The sequence below is a fragment of the Eptesicus fuscus genome, chromosome 1, assembly GCF_027574615.1.
Source record: "Eptesicus fuscus isolate TK198812 chromosome 1, DD_ASM_mEF_20220401, whole genome shotgun sequence".
NCBI classification, from domain to species: Eukaryota; Metazoa; Chordata; class Mammalia; order Chiroptera; family Vespertilionidae; genus Eptesicus; species Eptesicus fuscus.
The window spans coordinates 16,574,496-16,594,070 of NC_072473.1; the positions used below are offsets into that span (position 1 = coordinate 16,574,496).

Below are 19,575 nucleotides of genomic sequence, written 5' to 3' on the forward strand. Positions count from 1 at the left end.
TTCTTATTTATTCTTCTGCTTGTATTTTTAGATTTCTCCTTTTTTTTGGCATAAAACTAATGTTATTTACCTACTTCTTCAAAATCAGTTTTTATTTATTTATTTTTTTAAATAACTAGTCCTCTCATAAGAGGACTTGACGGCACATAGTTCATCCTCAGTTCACTGGTAGTTGGGCTGACCATCTGGGTTAGCTAATTGGTTTTATCCAAAAGAAAAATAAATTTCTCATAATATAGGAGGTAGTTTTGGAACAAGACTCCTGCTGAAGTTTTAGGCTCCTAGTTTCCCACAGAAAATATGAGGTGGGGATGCCATCTTATTTGATGATTTTATTTCTTTTTTAAAAATATATTTTTATTGATTTCAGAGAGGAAGGGGGAGGGAGAAAGAGATAGAAACATCAGTGATGAGAGAGAATCATTGATCAGTTGCCTCCTGCATGCGCCCTACTGGGGATTAAGTCCACAACCTGAGCATGTGCCCTTGACTGGAATTGAACCCGGGACCCTTCAGTCCACAGGCCAATGCTCTATCCACTGAGCCAAACCAGCTAGGGCTGATGACTCCCTGGTCTTAGAGAAAGATTATAAAGTTTTAAAGAGCTTTATATAAAACCTTAAAGCTGTAAAGGAGCTTATTTAAGTGTTTAAAAGATTTATATATGTCTCGAACAAACAGAAAGAATTTACAATTTTAGGTTTTCTAACAAAAATGCTCTGAAAGGTGGCAGGCTTCTTTCCCTTTTTGCATCAGGGAAAATTAATTCTTTTTTAAAATATATATTTATTGATTTTACAGAGAGGAAGGTAGAGGGATAGAGAGTTAGAAACACAGATGAGAGAGAAATATCTATTTGCTGCCTCCTGCATGTCCCCTATTGGGGATCAATTCCTGTCAAAAGCATGTACCTCAGTTGCAGGCTCCTCTCGAGCCGTGGCCCTCGTCAGGGCTTGTGCAGGAGGCAACCAATTGATGTGTTTCTCTCACATTGATATTTCCCTCTGCAATTCCCTCTCTCTTCCACTCTCTCTAAAAATCAATGGAAAAATATCCTTAGGTGAGGATTTAAGAAAAAAAGTACTAAACTATCATTAAAACCTAAGAATGAGTGAACAAAACAGGAGTTAAGTAAAAGCATTCCAAGCAGGTTGTAGGAGTATGCACCAGTGAAGAAATGTTCAAAATGTTTCATCCTACTGGTGTAGGGGATAAAGTCAAGAAACATGGTCAGCATTTTCTTTCTATTTTAAGATAAACACTTTTGAGTCTGAGCACAGAAGGCAGAAAACTAATACTAGTAGAACAATGGTAAGAACCAGTATAATGTCCAATTAACAAAGGAAAGAAATAGAATTAATAGTAACATAGCAATCTAGTAAACATTAGGAAAGAATAAAGAAAAAATAATTTGTAAACTTGAAGTGAGATTGAAGGAACAAAACCAGGAACATAACTTGTAAAACTACATGAATATGGGATGAATCCCCACATTTAAAGAGAAACTTGGAAGATTGAATTAAAAAGAAAGTCATAGGCATATGTCATTATGCATTTAATTTCTTGTTCCATTTATTGGTCTGCCTTTAATAAAATCATTTTGCTGTATTAATCTTATTTTTCATATTTCTGCATCATATTCTTGAAGACAACTTTTCCAGAATATATTTATATCATTTTGTTAAGTTAAAACAAATCATCTGGTTGCTCTAATTTTTATTTTAATATATTACATTTTAATTAAGAAGAATAGATATACTTGTTATCTAATTTTTAAATACAGAAACACACTATTTCTTTCAATTTACCCAAAATTGTTTTAGTTCTTTCAGTGGAATCTTAGATTTTTTTTTGTATAAATCTTACACTTTTGTTGATAAATTTATTACTTGATGTATTATATTAGGGATTCCTATTTATTTATTTTTAAATTGTCTTTATTCACTTTTTTATTGTGGTATATATATATATATATATATATATATATAAAATATATATAGTTTTATATATAACTTACTGTATCATCCATTTATAGGTGTACAGATCATTGATATTTAAGTACATTTATCCATCACTACTAGTGGATTAATATTTAGCACTCATCTTTTCAGTTATATTTTTGAATGTTCTTTTTAATGTATGGATCAAAATTCTTGATTTTATATTAATCTATAACCAGCAACCACATTTTATTTTCTAAATTTTCAGCATATTTCACTTGAGTCTCATAAATACATAATACATAATGAAAATATACAATGACTCTTGTTTTCTCTTGTCCATTATTCACACTGTTGGCAAATGCAGTCTCCTTTGTGCAGTCTTTCCACCCCCACTCAGCCACATGAGAATGGGCCTTGGACCTAAAACATTTCCTTACCAAGAGATAGTGTCCTCACAACCTGTGCCCAGCTTATCATCTTGTGTGGGAACATCTTTCCTTGTTTCAGACTTGATGAGTGCTCTTTTGTCTCCGCTGAAAGTGCATACGTAATATGGCACCTGACAAACCCTACTGTGTTATCTGTCTTCCGATGGGAGGGGACAAGGTTCCTTTGACTCTGGCATCAGAGGGGTGCACATAGACGAACTGCTCTGCATCTGGCCACTGGGAGAGACCCGCTGGCCGTGGGGAACTGAGGCCCACCATTGAAGGTGATCTTGCTCTGCTCTCCTCTACGTAAGTAACGCCTTGTTCTATATAGTGCTTGACTGTGATATTTCCTTGGCAGCTCTTTGTAACAAAAGGCAAATTAACCTGAGAAAAGCAAATAGAATCCTAATAACATGTATACCTCCTCTATACATGGGAGAGACCCAGTAAAACTGAACAATTCCCTGAAATGGCAAAAGCTACCCCCTTAAATACCATCTCCAGCTAAAGACAAAAGAAGATGTTGCGGTGGGGAGGGCATGGGGAAAGCCAGTTATGGGAGGTTACAAGGTAAAGCACAATCAACAAGATTAGGTTGGAACCCACTGGCCATGGGGAAAGATTGAAGGCCCACCATTGAAGGTGATCTTACTCCGCTCTTCTCTATGCTCTTGTTCTATCAAATGCTTGACTGTGATATTTTCCTTGGCAGCTCCCTGTAACAAAAGACAAATTAACCTGAGAAAAAAACAAACAGAAGCTTAATTATATATATATATCATGTATTCATGGAGAGGCCTAGGAAAACTGAGCCATTCCCCGAAATGGCCAAAGCCACCCCCTTTAATACCATCTCCAGCTAAAGAAAGATGTTTGGGGAGGGGGACATGGGGAAAGCCAGTTATGGGAGGTTACAAGGAAAAACACAATAAATAAGATTAAGGTTGTTATCCACATTTAAGTCTTTGTTTGCTAGACATTTAGAGTCATTCTTCTCTTCCTGGTATACAGAGGGAGATAGCCTTACAAATGAAGATTCTCCTTATAAATGTAAATGTCTCTTATTAAAGGTTAACTTACACTCAAATTTTAGACTTTTACTCTGTCTGATGTTTCTTAAAAATAATCAGCCTACATGACCCCTACGCTAATGAGGTATATTCCTGGCATAATATGCTCACCTTCAAAGCCTAGGATTCTGGTTTTGCGTCTAGCTCTACTGAATCCCCAGCTGGACATCTTCCAGGACTGGATTAAGGAAAATGGGACTTTGGAAACCAAGAGATGTAATTCCACCCAAATAAAAATCACTCACACTCTAAATAAATAAATAAATAAATAAATAAATAATAAATAAATAATAGAATATAATTAGTACTATATTCAATGGCAAACCAGTTACCAAAATATTTCATTTACCTAACCTTTGACTTCAAATTAATCTTTAAGTCCTATGAGATTTATATTTAAAATATATCTTGAGTTTGACCACTTCTTACAAAGACATATCTAATGCTCCCATTTTAGTCAAGCCTCCAACTCCCTCATGAAGAATTACCATAGCCATTTACCTTGTCTCCTTTGTTCAAGTTTTTGCCATGGATGGTTATTTTTCATATAGCAACAGGAATTATCTTTTAAATTCACACCAGATCACATCTCCTTCCTGATCAACATCTTATTTTTTCCCATCTCACTTATAATTAAAACTTTTTACTTTGACTTACAAGATATATTCCCTGCCCCTTAGTCTTCAACTTCATTTTTTCACCTTCAATATATTTCTTATAACTCACAATATCAAAGGTGAAAATATGAAGTTGGAGACTAAGGGGCAGGAGATGTATATATTTGGAAGTCCCTTAAAACCCTTGGAATTTCCTGTGATGAGAATTACAAAGGTGTCTAAAATGGGGAGATGGGGGCTAGTTGTCTGTGGAACCAACTATGTAATTAGAGGGTTGGAACTTTCGGTCCTATTCATTGACCTCAGGAAAGGGAGAGTGGCTAGAGATGGAATTCAATAGACAATGGCAAAAATTAGAAAATTTTGAGGAACAAAATAAAAGATCTGATAATAATCCAAAATATAAAATAAACATCTATAAGTTCATACACTTATCCTATCTAATAAAAGAGTAATGTGCAAATTGACCATCATTCCAACACACAAGATGGCTGCCTCCATGTGGTCAAAGTTGGCTGCCCCCATGTGGACACAAGATGGCTGCCACAAGATGGCCAGCAGGAGAGGGCAGTTGGTAGGGACCAGGCCTGCAAGGGAGGGCAGTTGTGGGCAATCAGGCCAGCAGGGGAGGGCAGTTGGGAAGGACCAGGCCTGCAGGGGAGGGCAGTTAGGGGTGACCAGGCCAGCAGAGGAGGGACGTTGGGGGCGACTGGGCATGCAGGGAAGGGAAGTTGGGGAGACCAGGCCTGCAGGGGAGGGTAGTTGGGGAGACCAGGCCTGCAGGGGAGGGCAGTTAGGGGTGACCAGGCCTGCAGGGGAGGGCAGTTAGGGGCAACCAGCCTGGCAGGGGAGCAGTTAGGCATCAATCAGGCTGGCAGGGGAGTGGTTAGGGGGTGATCAGGCTGGCAGGAAGAAGTGGTTAGGGGCCATCAGGAAGGCAGGCAGGCGAGCAGTTGGGAGCCAGCAGTCCTGGATTGTGAGAGGGATGTCCGACTGCTCAGACCCGATCCTACCGGGATCAGGCCTAAATGGGCAGTCGGACATCCCTCGAGGGGTCCCAGATTGGAGAGAGTGCAGGCTGGGCTGAGGGACACACCCCCCGTGCACAAATTTCGTGCACCGGGCCTCTAGTAAATAAATAAGATAAAGAATTCCTAATAATTGAAACTCTGCATTCAAGGATATAGAACATAAATCCTCCTTAGGTGTGGACTACGCATAGGGAATCTCTTCCAAAAATTAACTATAGTATGAAAGGGAGGAAATGACTAATTGACTAATTACCTGAAAAAACACTAAAAAACACTACCTCAACCATGGAGTCAAGGTTAACATCAATAGTGATAAGTCATGTTGATATGAAGAAAATGGCTTTTTATCTTTTGGACTTCCTCCCCAAAACACACATCGAGTCTAATCATGAAAAAAAAAAATCACAGATGGACCTGGAGAGCATTATGATAAGTGAAATAAGCCAGTCAGAGAAAGATAAGCACCCTATGACTTCACTCATATGTGGAATCTAATGAACAAAATAATCTAACAAACAAAATAGAAACAGACTCATAGGTACAGAGAACAGACTAACAGCTGTCAGAGTAGAGGGGTGTTGGGAGGCTGGGGAAAAAGGTGAAGGGATTAAGCAAAAGAACAAAAAACAACCAACCAAACAAAAAAACAACAACCCACAGACACAGACAACAGCATAGTGACTACCAAAGGGAAAGGGGAAGTGAGGGCAGGTAGAAGAGGGTAAATAGGTGATAAATGGTGATGGAAGGAGACTTGACTTGGGGTGGTGAACACACAATACAGTATACAGATGATGTATTATAGAATTGTACACTTGAAACTTACATAATTTTATTAACCAATGTTACCCCAATAAATTCAATGAAAAAGAAACAAATCCCACATTACACAAATCCATATTGAAAAAATTAAAAACAAATTTAAAAAAGAGAAATCCATATTGAATGAAATTCTACAAAATACCTGACCAAGAATCTTCAAACTGTTACGGTAATAAAAAAACAAGAAATGTCTGATGAACTGCCACAGCCAAAAGCCTAAGGAAACATGATGACTAACTGTAATGTGGTATCCTGGGACAACAACAAAAAACAAACAGACCAAAACATGATGTTGGGTGAAAACTAAGGAAATTTGAAAGATTATGGGTTTTAGTTAACAATAATGTATTAACATTAGTTAATAAATTGTGACAAATATACAATAGTAATGTCATGTAATATGTAAAGTAATAGGAGAGACTGCATGTGTGGTATATGGGAAATCTGCAGTTTTTGATAAATTTAAAACTGTTCTAAAACAAAAGGTTTATTTTTTAAAAAATAAAAGCAGTGCAGAATTGTTTCCTTGTGCAGGTAAATCCTGATTTTATCCTTTCAGGGTAATAAAGTTGAACAGTGCCCACTTCCACATAAACTCTCTGCTTATTTTGAGTTTAATAGGAAGTTGAGCAGTGGAATCCTATTTTAGGAGGCTCTGTGACTAAAGAGGATTATAATCATCTCCTTCAGGGATCTGGCGTGTGTCCTGCTTTAACCTAGGCCTGCTCAGCCAAAGCTTCCCTCTAAACTCTCCATCTAGCCTCAATCTTCCTGTCAAAGAACTCAAACATATATGTAGTTATCAACATGGTATTTTACTTGTACACAAAGGAATCTAATTCACACATTGATCTAATCTATGAAAGGCAAAAGCAGGATTTCAATAAGAAGAAAGAAGAAACTGCAAACTTTGGGAAGTAGCAATCTTTGAATTCTTCTTGAGTCATTGGCTGGTTACCTGGCAGCCTGCACTGGTTGGGTTATTCTGCCCATTGGCAGCTAGATGTGTCATCAAAGGAAATGGTTTGATGGTTATGGCTTCTCCATAAAACCTTGGGACTTGAACTGTGCAGGAACCAGCTAATGAATTATGTCTTTCAGTGTCCTTCATAGCACTTCCATCTTAGTTATTCCAAGTCCACATCTCTTCCTTTACAGAATTTCTCTCCTTCAGCACAATTTTATGTTACCTCCTCCTCACGCCAGAAACCTTATTTCCTTTTAAAAACATTGTAGTCACTGACTTTGGAAGTTGGGTTATATCTTCCCATCATCAATCAGCTTTTTTGCCTTTCTGAAGCATTTTATATGCCTCCTCTATTTTGTCTCAAACTTCTGGTATTATTATAATGCATACTCTTTCTTGAGAGTATGTGTTACTGTCATACAAAAAGCTTTAGCTGTAAGTCAACTATTAGCTCTGCCTGTCCCACCTCTATTATAATCAGAGTTCCCCAATGTAATTTCAACATCAATCCTGTGTGTAAAAATACTAGCATTGGTATCACATTTAAGGTCTAACAGCATAGTTCCTAGAGGCAGTTTTCATTCTTTTATACCTTAAAAGATCCAGGCTTCACTTGATTATTTAATTGTAGGTAGATTTTTCTATAAAGGAGAATAAGCTGAACTAATTATTTCTCTTTGGATAGAATTTATGGTTGTTGATATGCTTTTTAATGATCCTCTTCTCCAAGGAGGATCACTGGGGAATATGCATTCGAGCACACACAGACTTATATGCACACACTAGTGCAACTATAATCTTGTTTTTAATTTGCAACCATTGCTTCCAGGCTGGGGTTTTGATACTTTTCTTGATGGATGATTTCTTGTTTGTTTTTATTTTTTATTTTATTTTTTATGAATCTAAATGATTTGTTTTATTTATTTATTTTTATTTTTTATTGTTTAAAGTATTACATATAGTAGTACATATATCTCCTTCCCCCCTCCCCTCATTGACCTTCCCCCAGCCTCCCCTACCCCCTGTCGCATGCCCTCATCCCAACCCCCAGTGTCTTGTGTCTATTGGTTATGCTTATATGCATGCATACAGGTCCTTTGGTTGATCTCTTTCCCCCCTTCCCCAACACTCCTCAGCCTTCCCACTGTAATTTGACAGTCTGGTGCTTTACTGCCTCTGTGACTATCTTTTTATTCATCAGGTTATAATGTTCTTTATTTTCCATAAATGAGTGAGATCATGTGGTATTTTTCTTTCTCTGACTGGCTTATGTCACTTAGCATAATGCTCTCCAGGTCCATCCATGCTGCTGCAAATGGTAAGAATTCCTTCTGTTTTATAGCAGCGTAGTATTCCATTGTGTAGATGTACCATGGTTTTCTAATCCACTCATCTGCTGATGGGCAGTTAGGCTGTTTCCAAATCTTAGCTATGGTGAATTGTGCTGCTATGAACATAGGGGTGCATATATCCTTTCTAATTGGTGTTTCTAGTTTCTTGGGGTATATTCCTAGAAGTGGGATTACTGGGTCAAATGGGAGTTTCATTTTTAGTTTTTTGAGGAAATTCCATACTGTTCTCCACAGTGGCTGCACCAGTCTGCATTCCCACCAGCAGTGCATGAGGGTTCCTTTTTCTCCGCATCCTCACCAGCACTTGTTGTTTGTTGATTTGTTGAGGATTGCCATTCCGACAGGTGTGAGATGCTACTGCATTGTTGTTTTGATTTGCATCTCTCAGATAATTAGTGACTTTCAGCATGTTTTCATATGTCTCTTGGTGTCTTTATTTTTAAATTACAGATTACATTCAATATTATTTTGTATTGGTATCAGGTGTATCACAGTGGTTAGACAATCATATACTTTATAGAGTGGTCCCCCCAATATTTCCAGTAACCACCTGACCCCATGCATAGTTATTATGATATTACTGACTATATTCCATATGCTGTAATTTATATCTCTGTGACTATTCTGTAACTACCAATTTGTGCTTCTCAATCCCTTTATTTCTTCACCCAGTCTCCCAACCCCCCTTACCTCTGGCACCCATAAGTTTGTTCTCTGTATCTATGAGTCTGTTCCTATTTTGTTTGTTTGTTCATTTTGTTCCTTAGATTCCACATATAAGTGAAAGCATGGTTTTTGTCTTTCTCTGTCTGACTTATTTCACTTAACATAATACCCTCTAGGTCCATCAATGCTGTCCCAAAGGGTAAGATTTCCTTCTTTTTTACAACTGAGTAGTTTTCCATTGTGTATGTACCACTGCTTTTTTAGCCACTTATCTATTGATGAGCACTTGGGTTGCTTCCATAGCTTGGCTATCCTATATAATAAAACCCCAATATGCAAATCGACCGAACAGTGGAACAACTGGTTGCTATGATGTGCACTGGCCACCAGGGGGCATATGCTCAGCAAGTGGGCGGCACCAAGCCACCAGCCAAGGCGGGTGCCAGCAGAGACCCCCGATTGCCCCACCTGCCGGTTACCCTGCAGAGGGAGGTGACCAGCGGCAGCAGCAGCAGTGGACAGGGCTGCCCAGCGGGCAGTGCCAGGCCACCAGCCAAGGCAGGTGCCAGTGGAGGCCCCCCTATCACCCCACCGGTCACCCCACAGATCGGTTCTGATCACTGGCCAGGCCTAGGGACCCTAACCTATGTATTGGGAACAGTCTCTTAGATTTAAAAATTAAAACCTGACAAGGCTACTCTAACACTGAAAAAACCGGATGATGCAGTGATGACATGCATGAACTCTGGCTTGTGCATTTTGTGGTCAGCCATGATTCTGGCACTTATAACTGTTACAAAGGCAATTACTTAATTCAGTTTTTCCACCCATAAGATGGGGAAAATTGTACTACTGCCTCAGAAGGATCATGTTATGTACTACTTTTTATAATCGGGGTAAAACAATGTAGCTGCCCATACAACAGCAAGATGCCTTTCACCTGTATGAAAAGTATGATCATTGGTGTATAGTGTCCTGGATTGTGAGAGAGATGTCTGACTGCCAGTTTAGGCCCGATTCCCAGTGGGACATCCCTCAAGGGGTCCTGGATTGCGAGAGGGCAGAGGCTGGGCTGAGGGACCCCCCCACCCCCGTGCACGATTTTGTACACTGGGCCTCTAGTTGTGAATAAAGTTGAAATGAACATAAAAACATATATATTCTTTCAAATTCGTGTTTTGGGTTTCTTCAGATAAATCCCAGAAGGGTAATGGCTGGGTCATAAGGCAATTCTGTTTTTAAATTTTTGAGGAACCTCCACACTGTTTTCCATAGTGGTTGTACCAATCTTCATTCCCACCAACAATGCAGCAGGGTTCTCTTTTCTGTACACTTGTTGTTTATTGATTTATTGATGATAGCCATTCTGACAGGTGTGAGGTGGTATCTATCTCATTGTGGTTTTTTTTTTTTTTGCATTTCTCTAATGATTAGTGATGTTAAACATCTTTTCATATGTCTATTGGCCATCTGTATTTGTTCCTTGGAGAAGTGTCAACTCAGGTCTTCTGCCAACTTTTTAATTGTTTTTTGTTTTTGTTTTTCTGGTGTTGAATTGTCTGATTTCTTTATCAATTTTGTATATTAACCCCTTATCAGATGTATCATTTGAAAATATGTTCTATTTAGTAAGTAGTCTTTTCATTTTGTTGATGGTTTCCTTTGCTGTGCAAATTTTTTAGTTTAATGTAGTCCCATTTGTTTATATTTCATTTGTTTCCCTTGCCTGAGGAGATATAGCAGCAAAAACATCACTAAGAGCAATGTCTGAGATTTTACTGCCTATATTTTCTTCTAGGAGTTTTACAGTTCTGCATCTTACATTTAAAAATATTGATTTTATTTATTTAAAAATTATTGATTTCAAAGAGGAAGGGAGAGAGAGATAGACACATCAATGATAAGAGAGAATCATTGAACAGCTGCCTCCTGCACACCCTACACTGGAGATCAATCCTGCAACGCAGGCATGTGCCCTGACCAAACAACACTCAGCCATTAAGTTACACTGGCCAGGCTAATTTATTGATTTTAGAGAGAGAGTAATGGAGAGAGAGAGAGAAAGAGAGAGAGAGAGAGAGAGAGAGAGAGAGAGAGAGGGGGGTCAATGTGTTATTACACTTATTTAGGCATTCATTGGTTGTTTCTTGTATATGCCCTAACTGGAGATCGAACCTGCAACTTTGGTATATAAGGACAATGCCCTAACCAACTTAGTTACATGTCAGGTCTTGATATTTACATATTTAATTCCTTTTGAGTTTATTCTTGTATATGGTGGCATCATTGGTTTTATTATAATCAAGTCTTGTAAATGTATTCTATCTAGAGTAACCTGAATATGTGTCCATTTTTCTTATTTATGTAAAATATATTTCCATATACTAGTACATGATTTCAGATAGCAGCAGAAGTGAATGTTGTACATGCTGTGTATCTTGCAATTGTTTATTCCATTTGTTTCATCTTCAAATGAAGTCATGAAATGTAAAAGTACTTGGTAGTCCATTCATATAAATACAGGAGGTGAGGGAGGTGAATGCTGTGGCTAAATCCTGAAACATTTACCTGAGCTGGCCAGAACTTAAGCTTTTATTTCCCATTGTAAGATTCTGAGACACTGAAATATGCTCTATTATATGTGTGTATGTGTATATGTATATGTGTAGCTATGTGTATAGATAGATAGATACATGCATACATATATACATGCATACATACATACATACATACATATATTACTAATTTTCTACTATATCAAATATGTGTTCCTGTGGTAAGTACGAACCAGAGGATAAAAACCATAAATATTGTGATCTCTGAAATAATAAATTGTTTTTTAATGTGGAAAGGTTAATTAAAAGTTATTGGGGCTAGTAAATCAGAAAGACCACTTGTACAATTTTATATATATATATATATATTTTTTAATGAGTACCTAAAAGAAGGTAAGCAACTTTTCTTTGTTTGCATCTCAGCCTTCATTTATTTCTTCCATAGTGTGGAATAAGAGGACAGTCATATTTTGGCAATAGCATAATGGGAGGAAAAATAAGGATCAGGGTGGGCTGGGGATAAAGGCAGACTGACAAAAGTCTGTAGTCTCGGGGGGATGAGGGCATATATGGGAATGGGGGGGCAATGGTAAGATATGTACACATATAATACCTTAATAAAAAAATTGAGAAAAAAAAAGTCTGTAAAAAGAAAAGCAGGGTCCAGATGGTGTGGGTCAGTGGTTGAGCATTGACCTATGAACCAGGAGGTCACGGTTTGATTCCCAGTCAGGGCATATTCATGGGTTGTGGGCTAGATCCCCAATGTGGGGCATAAGGAGGCAGCTGATCAATGATTCTCTCTTATCATTGATGTTTCTATCTCTCTCTCCCTTCTTCTCTGAAGTCAATAAAATATATTTTTTTAAAAAAAGAAAAGCAGGGAGATGCCATTACCCATTGGTTCCCTAGGTGTTCACTGTCTCAGGGACCCTAAGTGGGGATTAAACATTGGGAGGAAGGGGAGATGGTCGGATATCATGGAGTCTCTTCCATACATTTGCTTGTGTGTCTCCATTTGCACAGGCCAAATATCTTCTATCATCTGTGACACGTATACCACAAACTATCAACATACTAAGCAAATTAATTGAAATTCTACAGAAATCATTTTTCCTCTAATTACAAAATTCAACTGAAGTAGGAGTTTGGCAGGTTCTTTCAAGAAAATTTGCCTCCTATAAGTTTAAATAAAACTTCTTTTACAACTATAATAGCTTCACATATTAATGTGAACTTTCATTCCTGAGAATAAAATTCTAGTGAAATAAAAGGAGTATACAATACTGATGTTTTCATGTACATGCAAGTATTGGTTGTTGTTTATGGCTTTATTTATAAATGCAAAATTTTCCACAAAATTTCCTGGATCGTTGCAGTCTGTTGGTATTTACTTTCTGGGCTTATGACTTGGGGAGGTCGATAAATGATTAACTGCAGCTTATTTTGTTTTAGCCATGGAATTGGACAGACTGTATTTCTCACTTTGTCTTCTCAGCAGTTGTGTGGATTATGGAGATGAGCTGTGGCCCTAGCGGAAAATGCATCATTTATATGTGTCAGTTGGTTGGCATCACGTGCCTGCTCTGGACGTTTTCTCAGAGGCTGTGAGATTTATGACCATCATAAAGCCTCCTTTCCCCCATAGATCATGTTGGTAGAATACATGTACCTTTACAGGACTTCACCCTTTTAGAGACCAGCCAGAATCAGAAAGAACAAGATGCTGTTTTGATAATTTACCCTCAGAGGGAGAGAAAATGATCCCAACCCTCCAAAATACTTCCCTCTCCTGCCAAAATACTAATGATTCAGAGTAAATGGAAAAATCTAGTAGGTTATTTTCCCTTTTTGACATGTTTTGTTTAGACACAAAGCATATACTTATTGTTATGAAAATCTTCTTAGAGCAAATGTTATAACTTGCTTAGCTTGGCAGAGCTACTAGGCTAAAATTCCCTGCATACACACTGGGCTGTTTGCACTGATGTTTTTCTCAATTCACAGAAATACATATGTGGCTTAATTTGTCCCATCGTGTCAATTATTGTCTGTGATTGGTATCATGTAATCAGAAAATAATTTTCATAATCGGAGCCTACTCCTGAAACAGGGCCATGGTTGCAGGTAATGAAGACCTTAACCTTTTAAGGTTACTGAGTCAAAGCTCCCATTCAGGAAGTAACTACTTAGAAAAGGGAGGACAGTGCTTGATTTTTTCCTCTCAGTTTAGCCTGCCTCTGTCCCTCACTCCGCAGCCATGCTTGGGAATAAATCTGTTGTTTATTGTTGAGAGAGAGAGAGAGAGAGAGAGAGAGAGAGAGAGAGAGAGAGAGAGAGAGAAAGAGAGAGAGAGAGAGAACCTGATTTCTACCTTTAAAAATTACAAAGTATTAAAAATATAAGTAATGGAACAAGTAGAATCAGAGAACAGTAACATAGCTTTAAATGCCCAAATAAGTACACACATCTATATTATACTGATCTAGATTTAATACACACAAACACATACACACAGCGTATATAAGGGAAAAGACAAATGCCAGGAGGCAAAACTTATTTTTGAATGTGTCAATCATCCATGAACAAGTACTCCTCTATTATACATTTTTATTTATTCTCTCTTGCAACATCTTCAAAGATTAAACAGAAACATTTTTCTCTACCAATTTTGATCTTTTGAAATATTTTTATTGATTCCCCCCCCTTTTCTTTGCACCAAACCTTGAAATTAAGAAAAATGGGCTTTATTTACATTTCTATATTCACTTCGTAAGTGTGAATCAAAGGCTTACTCTGATATGGAAATACGACTATAAAAGTTTAGATAGAATATTTTCCAACTCCAGAAAAGGTAAAAGTTAATAACAACAAAGAAAAAGTCTGCTTTTTTGGTGATTTATTTCTTTTGTCAGAAAATTTAATTAATCAAAGATTTATGATATTGAGTCTTGTTCTCCTTTGGGAGCACCAAGGTTTAATTGGGTGTTGCTGAATTATCTTCAAACAAAAGTTATGTAATCATCTAAGTTATGTAATAGAGACACCACTCATTGCCTTGACAACACATGAAAAAGAATCTAAAATCACAGAATCAGGAAATATTCGAGTTGAAAAAATCATATAAATATTTGGACACATAGTGATACCGATGGAGAAATTGAGATATAGAGAAAAATGATGTCCCAGTCCAGCCTTATGTGTTGCTGATTATACTGGTATACTAATACGTCTGGATCTGGGTAATTTAAAATGAGTTAATTTGCCCTAACTGGTTTAGCTCAGTGGATAGAGCACCGGCCTGTGGACTGAAAGGTCCCAGGTTTGATTCCGGTCAAGGGCCGTACCTTGGTTGCGGGCACATCCCCATTAGGAGGTGTGCAGGAGGCAGCTGATTGATGTTTCTCTCATCGATGTTTCTAAGTCTATATCCCTCTCCCTTCCTCTCTGTAAAAGAATCAATAAAATATGTTAAAAAATAAAATGAGTTACTCTTTTAGCAAATTAAGCAACTTTTACCGAGTGTATGTTTATATACAGTTCATTTTCATGAAAAAAATTATATTTTTGGTGCGATAATCTTTAGTTATTTCAAAAGTTCTTTATGTATGTAGCTGAGAGAATTTTTCAAATATTTCATTTTTAAGTAAATTGTTTATGATATTTTTGTGAGGAACTTGAGAAACCTTTCACACATTTTTGTGTGGCCTAAATTTAAAAAGAATGTCCCAATTTGAGTTTTTTCCCTCTATAGAGTAATGGAACGAATCTATTCTCAGGAAAATTGGTCTTGGACTTAAATGTCTGTCTACCTTTGACAAGAAAGGAAGCTAGTGATGTGTGAGAATGAATATATATGTGCTTTCACAATTGTGATACTCTCCCATCAGAAAGTGCCAGGATATCTGCAAAGTACACTTTTTTTTTGGTCAAAATCAATTTTATATGAAGCTTGATTTAATGAGAACTTTTTATGAGGCATAGAAATCTCTGGCACTTTCTTTTTATTGCCAACCAGTTTTATTAATCATGGAGCAGGTAGATTTTAGGAACAACTACCTGTCCATTAGGATTGATTTCTGGGACATGGGTAGTCCTTATCTCCCAAAATTCTTTCAGCAGTGCAGAATCAATTGCACCAAGAATGTAATGTATGAACTTAAATTTTTGTAGGGTGAAATAGGCATTCTAATTAATAGGAGTTGGTGGTGAGATACATTTTGTATCATCTAATACTAACTAAATATCCTCCTCTTATCATTCTAGCATAAAGTTTACACTAAGTTCTTATTACTTGATCCATAGTAGAAAGGGGTTAGCAATAAGGTGAACTTAATCACAAAAGATTGGGGATATCTACAAAAGCCTTCTAAATTCAGAGCACATGTCAGTCAAAAAGATACTATTACAATCTCCCTAGTCCACATGGTTGATTTTCAGTTTTGTCAAGGAAGGCTATATATGGTAATTCCAGTAGTTCCTGTGGTGCTGTTACTTCTTAGATCATCAATTTTCTCTTTCTGAGTGCTAACTTGCATAAATGTGTCTTTCCTTTTTCTGACTCTCTCTGGAATCAGAAAGAGTATTCATGCTCCAAGAAGAGTTGAACAGGATATCTGTTCTTGAAATATTCACAAATGTATTACCTCACTCAGTCCTGGACTAGCTCAAGCAAATATTTTATAATAGTTCCTTAGAGAAAATTTAATTTGTAAATGCTAACATTTTAAAGTTGAAATAAAAGGCTGTTGGAGATCCTTGGAATAAATTATGTTTGAAATTTTAAACATGTCTGTCCTCATTCTCACAAACACAATGACTTAAAAAAATTATTCCTAAGGCCTTCAGTCTCTAGTGATAGGATGGGTTAGATACCTTAAACAACTATGGATAGCTTTAAAAATATAAATGAAAATATGCATCCCTGAGCTGGCAAGAAAAAAATTACAACTTCAAAATAAAGTGAAAAGGGTAAAACCAAAAGATGAAAAAAGTTTTTGAGGTGCGGGTAACTTCAAAAGCATGACAAATCTGAGCTTTTTCTCTGTTGCCTGATCAGGATCAGAAGATAAGAAAAAAGCTATGGTCTGCCCATGCCATAGAGTCTTAAAAAAGGGCTGCACCCTCACTCTGATAATTAATGAGAAATGAACTTATTAAACAGAAGAAGATGACAATGCAACAGCAAGGAAAAGCTAACAATAAGAGCTAATAGTTCATTTTTATGAAAAAATTGTATTTTTGGTGCTGATAATCCTTTGGTTATTTCAAAACTTCTTTATATATGTATCTGAGAAAAATTTTCAAATATTTTATTTTTAAACTAGAGGCCAGATGCACGAAATTCATTCAAGGGGCTCAGCTCTCACAGCTGCTGTGGCTTGCCTCTGCCCTCACAAGCACGGCAGCTGCCTCAGCCATCACAGCCCCAGATTCATCTGGAAGGTCATCAAGAAGGATGTCCGGTCTAATTAGCATATTGTGCTTTTATTATTATAGATAAATTGTTTGTGATGATGACTTTAGTGCTTAAAATATCTATGGTAAACACTAAAGGAGCTACAGAGCAATCTGAAGATGACTGCTACTTGTATTGCATTTGGAAGTGCCCAGGCCAGGTCAAGCTGTGGAGCAAGGCAGGCTGGTGCTAGTGCTAGGTCTTGGGCCTCTTATTGATAGGTATGGGACACAATGATGCCATCTGCTGCTTGTTTGAGAGATTTTAGAAAAGTATGAGGCCTGAAATGTGATAGGCCATTCATATGGAAAAGATGCTGCAAACAACTTGTGTGGGGCTGCAAATTGGATGGGGAATCACCAAGACAGAGTGAACAGTGTGAGCCAGGCTGATGGAAACTCAGATATTGCTGCCAGTCAGCTCTATGACAGAGGAGGTCCTAGCACAGGAACAATGACCCCTGGGAACACCCCTGTCAGCTGCCACCCAGCGCTGAAGCCCAGAGAGATAGAGTCCATGTAAGTTCGTGTACCGGCCCTTTAAGAGGAATAATCTGGGGCTCTGGCAGCCTCCATGTCACTCAGCCACAGTCCCTGCTGGTTTTTACAGCATGACATTATGGAGACTTCTCTTCCTGGCACTAAAACCCTGGGCTGGGGGTCTAGTGTGGAACTGGGACCCCTTGTTCCTCATGGGAGGCCTCTAATATTCCTCCTGATTAAAAAAAAGAAACACGCCACATATAGATGTCAGACTAGCTGTCTCTGTGTCTCTGCCCCTCCTTACTAGTCTCTGTGTGCTTTCGTTGTTACTTCTCTAGTTGTAGGACTTCCATTAAGCCAGAATTCAGGCAGTTCTAATGATGGTTGTTCTGTATTTTAGTTGTAATTTTGATGTGATTGTGGGAGGTTGTGAGTACCAGCATTTACCTACGCCACCATCTTTGTTCTCAGCCTGTCATTCATTTTAGATCTTTCTTCTGTAACAATTTCCAGCCATTCCAATATTTTCTCTGAGTTTTTGAAGTGTACCTATAGTTTGACCGTAGCTAAATGTGCTCAGTTTCACCTTTCTTTTATCATTCCCAAACCTCATATTACATTCCTCCATGATTCCTTCTATGTCCACATCATCAACTAATTTTTGTTGCTTGGAATTAAGTTTAGAGTTGCATCTTCCATAATTATCAACATTGCTTTCTAATAATTGCAATTTGCTGTAAAGGTTCTACCATATATTTTACTATTAAAATTTTTTACACAAGTCCTTCACTTTTGTCTTTGTCTTTTACTTTAACTTTCTGTAATGGAGCATGCTTTTCTGGATTTATGTGTTAGTAGCCAAACCAGAATGTTCTACTAATAAGTATTTTTAAATTATTACTTCCTAGTTTACATAGTGTTTACACTTTAGTATTTAAATAATTTAAAGAATGTCTAGTGATTTATTTAATTGAAAGTAATTAATGTATTTCAGACTGAATTCCTGTGAAGGTAATGCTTGTTTCATCGTATTCATCTTCATATTCTAAGGCTTAAGCAGGCAGTTACCAGGGTACCATAAGCCTTTATTAATTAGTTGATGCAAATATTGCCTATTAGCATTAATATAATTAAATTAAAATTAAAAACAGATTTCTTCAATATCATTTATTCTCTTCACATACTCCAAACTCCTAAATGAGAATATACTTTAAGTAATGAAACTTTTCTGAGAGCTTAAATCAGAATTGGAAAAAATTAAATGGAATATTGAAGTAACCACTGACTAACTTTGTGTCCTGAACAAATTCTTTCATCTCTCTGGACTTCAAGTATTGATATTATTATTTTTAAATAAATTGAGGATCATCATAATCTGTCTTCATAAGTTATTTTATGGGTTAAGTAATATAATTAATGTAATGTGTTTTGACTTAGCAAATCAAGTGTTCTACATATGTAATTTACTAGTATCAATATTACTGTTACTGTTACTTCCATTGTATTTAAAAGTTACATAAATGAGAATAACATCTGGTTCTTTGCATAAATAATTTTAGGATTTACTAGTAGAGGTAAATCATATAAAGACCTAAATGAGGCATGTGGCATGCTGGCTGCAAGTTTGACGACATACTTGACCTAAACCTATGCAGAAAAATGTCCACATCATTAAAGTTTGGGCCCTGTAAACTCAATGAATTTTATTCTTTTTTTAAAATACATTTTATTGATAATTTACAGAGAATAAGGGAGAGGGATAGAGACTTAGAAACATGGATGAGAGAGAAACATCAATCAGCTGCCTCCTGCACACCTCCTATTGGGAATGTGCCCACAACCAAGGTACATGTCCTTGACCAGAATTGAACCTGGGACCTTTCAGTCCACAGGCTGACGCTCTATCCATTGAGCCAAACTGGTTAGGGCAAATTTTATTCTTGAAACTTAAATATCTTTGGGAACTAAGCTCAATAGAACTCGTAACTCTCACCCATCAGTCTGAATTGTCAGACACAGCTAGGTTAGAATAAATTATGGCTTAAGACATTTGTGAATCATGTTAACATTCCAGCAATAAGGTAAGACAGTTACATCTCTCTTAAAATTTCAAGATGTCTAAATCTACTAGGGGTATATTCCTATGTAGTATAAAACCGTAGCTGCTATCAAGTTGCATGT

The 19,575-nt window shown here is 37.1% G+C and overlaps 1 protein-coding gene across 2 annotated transcripts in view; it reads left to right on the forward strand.

The window, feature by feature from the left end:
* Nucleotides 1-2,590: 2,590 nt before the first annotated feature.
* Nucleotides 2,591-19,575, forward strand: part of LOC103292265 (melanoma-associated antigen B18-like) — a 77,448-nt gene continuing 60,463 nt past the window's right edge. Inside the window, exon 1 of one of the 2 annotated variants that reach the window (XM_054715752.1) lies at nucleotides 2,591-2,655. The gene's annotated coding sequence lies outside the window, so the exon portion shown is untranslated. Of the gene's footprint in view, nucleotides 2,681-19,575 lie in introns of both variants that reach the window. The other variant, XM_008148443.3, reaches the window with a different exon arrangement.